Source organism: Alligator sinensis, unplaced genomic scaffold (assembly GCF_000455745.1).
Source record: "Alligator sinensis unplaced genomic scaffold, ASM45574v1 scaffold1030_1, whole genome shotgun sequence".
NCBI lineage: Eukaryota > Metazoa > Chordata > Crocodylia > Alligatoridae > Alligator > Alligator sinensis.
In genome coordinates this window covers 683,064-687,535 of record NW_005842592.1, presented here as the reverse complement: position 1 = coordinate 687,535, position 4,472 = coordinate 683,064, and the positions used below count along the sequence as shown (strand labels likewise).

General features: G+C 40.7%; 1 protein-coding gene and 1 long non-coding RNA gene across 2 annotated transcripts in view; both read right to left on the bottom strand.

The window, feature by feature from the left end:
• LOC102378556 (annexin A4-like) overlaps positions 1 to 709 on the bottom strand; it is a 15,354-nt gene extending 14,645 nt beyond the window's left edge. The window contains exon 1 of the mRNA XM_006032894.3: positions 686 to 709. The gene's annotated coding sequence lies outside the window, so the exon portion shown is untranslated. The remainder of the gene's footprint in view (positions 1 to 685) is intronic.
• A 34-nt stretch (positions 710 to 743) lies between these two features.
• Positions 744 to 4,216, bottom strand: LOC102378396. The gene is made up of 4 exons (XR_324871.3): positions 4,193 to 4,216; positions 2,508 to 2,564; positions 1,857 to 1,932; positions 744 to 852 (listed from the first exon to the last, which is right to left on the bottom strand). It is a non-coding gene; the product is annotated as an uncharacterized LOC102378396 (long non-coding RNA).
• Positions 4,217 to 4,472: the final 256 nt, after the last annotated feature.

Sequence of the window (4,472 nt, the reverse complement as noted above, 5' to 3'; positions counted from 1 at the left end):
TTTGGGGCTTGTTTTCAAAAGGAAAACATCTAGAAAAGAAATTGCAGCACATGAAATTCCATGATTGCGCTTCTAGAGTCATGTCATGTGCTGACATTCCTGTTCAGGTTGTTAGCATTTAATTGCATACCCTCCCAAATTAGAAGGAACTTACTCATGAAGTCAAATGGTACAAGGACAGAGGGGGATAAAGTATGCAAGTGCATATGAAAAAAAACACTTTTCCTAGTCTCATAAGCAACAGCTAGTTTTGTTCAATTTCTAAATTCTGATCAACTAGAGGAAAGTTCTTTCTGCCTGTGGTGTTTCTAGTGAGCATTGAACCTGAAGCTGGATTTCATAATGGGAACTCTGATCCTAGACAGCTGGCATCCACCTACGGTGTGGCACATGCAGTATCCACCTCCCGGAACAGACACACCTACACCCACACCCCTGGCTCCTCCAACATGTTGCTTCCTTTCCCAGGGAAATGAGCTAAAATTCCTTTCTTTGTCAGGCTGGAGTCATTCTGAGGTAACTTCATTGGCTTTAATGGGATCATACCATGTTTACATGAAGAAGCCAGAACATTTTTTGGACCCCAAGTTAGCTTAAGAAGTGGGCTGTCTTATCTTGCTCACTCTACTATGCCCAGAGCCATGTCAACAATCCTGTACTCAGGAAGCAACACAATCAAAATTACCTGTTCACTTAGGTGTGAAAATGTTCTTGAACCAAACTCTACCAACACTAATGCAAGAGACATGCAAGTTACCAGTATGTTCCTGAGACTTGTTCTCAAACAAGTACACATTACTTGTTCCATTTTATTGGGTGCCCATGTGTCCTTCAGGCCTCAAACTCTGTAGCCTATGGATAAAAGAAATATTAGAAAAAGACAGACTCTTCAAATTAAATATCAATTAGGCCTTGCTTGATGTGTGTAGGAGGTGGATTACTCCATACTATAATATTAGTACAATAAGATTTGCAGGGTGCTCTACTAAATATTAAGCTACTTGCTCCTGTACGTGGGAAAAAGAGCACAGGTTCTTTAGTAATAGCCTCACATCTTTGTTGGCAAGCTACAGGAACACTTCTTATGCCAACAATGGATAGTGGTAGAGCAATCAATCATTCTTAATAAAATGTCAAGAGCAGCCCCTTTCCAGAAGAATCCTGGGAGCCAATTTAATTATAGCCAGGAATAAAAATCTATCTAATCTATATTGTTCCCTCGCAAGCTGCTCTTGGTGTCTGTTACCTGCAGCAGAAGCTTCCGAATTCTAGTTCTGCAACTGGAAAGTGGAATTGATTGTTTGCTTGTTTGTTTTTGTTTTTTTTTTTTTGTTGTTTTTTTTTTTTTAAAGGGAATTGCTCCCCAACCTTGTTTCTAAGGCACCAAGTCCAAACAAAGCATCATTTACCAACTTCAATGCCTACAAACATACCTGAGGTTCCTATATAGGGTTAGGATCAAATAATTTGTGGTGCTGCTGCAATTAAGTTTCCTGCTATTATCAAAAAGCCCGAGTATAACCAAGGGATCTAACAGAAAGTTAAATACTTGGGACATCCTGCAGTAACTTATTTTCTGAAGAAGACAGTTTCTCAGAGCAAACATGTTCATAATCATGCTATTTAGCCAAGTCATCACCACAGTGAGTGAGCGAGCCAATTGAAACAGGCATTTAGCAGAAGTACCAGCTTTAAGCACTCCCCCTCAAGTTGAATGTAGATGTCCGATCATTCCTTATGTTAATGCTGTATTCAACTACAGCATAAAGACTGCGGAAGCCTTAAAAGTTTTCGAAATAAGTTACATATTTATAACAATGTAGCTTGATGCAGTCGAAAGCAAGATTTGTACTTACTCACATCATCTTTGGCAAGCGAGCTTCCTGCCACACCTCATGCTGTTGCCTTTAATTATTTTCTTGTGACCTGTGACTATATAATGAAAATCTTTTTAAAAGGTTAGTCAAAGAATGATTAGTCCATTTACTATTTACTTGGAAATAATACAATAATTAAGAAGACCAAGACATTCTAGCAACTCGCCTCTTAAATCAGAACGCTAGCTATTTTTGTCTTTATTAGATACACTGTCCCCTTAAAAAAAAAAAAAAAAAAGAAAGAAAGAAAGAAGCAGCCTTGCAGGTCAGATGAGCTTTTCTTTTTTATTCTTTGACTAGCTCTTATGTGCAAACCCTGTTCTTCTGCACCGATTTAAAAAAACAAAACAAACAAAAAAAACTATACACATTAAAATTATATCACTGAGATGCTTCATATAAATATTGAATTCTATGCAAGAATATATTGTATTCACCAGCTATAAATTGCTTCAAAACCCAATTACTACTTAGAAGATTAACATAGGAAGGAATCCAGTATTTAAGAGTTTAGGCTAAATTTGTCCCTGCTGTATCTTCACCAACTTCAATGGCCTTACACAAAGGATCATATAGACACTTTACTAGTACCTTCTTAAAAAGACAGTATACATACACATTTGTCTCTACCTTGATTAGTAGTGGGTTAGCAGAGTTGATCAGCCATTTCATTTGATGGGGTTTATGCTGAAAAAGACAAAGCACTGCATGCAATTAATATATCTTAAAACCAGAAAGCCACTAATTGAAGCAAACCACTAATTGAAGCAAAAACAAAAGAAAATTAAAATGAAGTGAAATCAACACATTGTTGCAGTCAAGTGATAGGTTAATGATACATTCTAATTTCCTGAGATCAACACAGTGTCCAATTCAGAACAAAACAGAGTAATATGAACATTCATGGGTAGGGAAGGAGAAAGCTTAAGTAATCAGCAACTGAGCAGGGATGCAGAAAGAAAGCATCTTTTCAGCCCTAACAAGCATTAATTTTGAAGCAAGTTATAGCCTTAAAATAAATAAGTGGGGATAGGGCAGGATTTCAGTCCTCAATTAGAAAGATGTCTCAAACATTAAAAAAAAAAAGTCTAAAAAAAAAAAAAGTGTAAAATTGCTTTCCATAAAAACAACATATAAAGTTCAGGACCAATAATGGAGGAGAGCGATATTAAATATGCTCACAGTCTTCTCCACCATCAGTTGAGAAAACAGGGATTACATGATATACAAGCTTAAAAAAGGTCAATATAAACTATAAAAAATAATCCTGCAATGTTTGTCAGCGTTTGAATGCCATTAGCAGCATTTTTATTCCTTCCAAACCACAGACTATTATGTATCATTCAATTACCCCAGTTAATTGGACTTCTACCCCACTTAATTGGGATCTAAATACCAAATTTTGACTAGTTTACTGCTGAATTCACCACATGATTTAAGAGCTATTTGTAACAGGGGGCTCTCAGGGCTGGTCTTCCAGTGGCCCACCCACCTGTTTCTAGGCCAACCACCCACCTTCTTACCTGCTACACCTTGATATACAATTATGACATTAATTAGGCAAGAGACTGCCCATTTCTTGCCCTGATGCCAGGGGATGCTATCCACAGCTCTGTTCCTCCCCTACACCACAACCCAAGCCTTCCAGATGGCATCCACTGTTCTTAACATCATCAGCCTCACACTGAGCCCCAAAATCCTCTAATCTAGACCCAGCTAGATCCCTCCAATCAGGTGGCCTGCTCCACCCCCATTCTGAGCTGCCGAGCTCCCGGAACTGTTCCCCCTCTCAGCTGTGGCCCCCCCAGGACCTTTGGCTACACAGGCCCTGGCCTCACCTCCAAGGCCAGTCAGAACCCCAGGCCCTCAGCTCTGGGCATCCCTCACAGTGGGCCCCTGGCCCTTCGACCCTTCCAGTCCTGGCCTCAGCATTGACCAGTTGAGGGTGTTTCAAGTCAAGTCTCTGAGCCTCTAGCCCTCTCTCTCTAACCAGGGTCCACCTTGGCCCAACTATGGGTTAACCCACCCAGTTGTGGGAGCTGGGGTTAGGGGGCCCCAACCCACCTTTCACCAAGGTGGTAACTGACCTGGTATTTCCTGGGGGGGGCACACCACTGAGAGCCCCTCCAGACCACCCACTCCCAGCAGGGTGCAGTTTTAGGTCATGCCCAGGACCAGGAGCCTCCTAACCATCCCCTACACCTACACCTACACCTACCCCTACACCTACACCTACACCTACCCCTACACCTACACCTACACCTACACCTACACCAAAACTGCATGCAGCCAAGCAATGTTTCTATCTGACCTACTAGTAGCCAACTGCTCTGTTTATATAGGCGGCCAGAGATCTAAAATGGCCGCCACAATCAAGCACCTGCTGGCTGCTTGTCTCAGCCCTTAAAGTGGCAGGCACCAACAGTGCCCTGCCTCTCCATTCAAGGAACATAGGTGGTAAGTCATGAACTCCTAGCCCCATAATGCCTAGATCTTCAATTTCTGATGTTAAACAATCAAACCCTAAAATAAACCAGATATTAAAGCTTTTAATTGATTTAGTAATGTCCAAAATTATTTTAAATTGCTATTTAA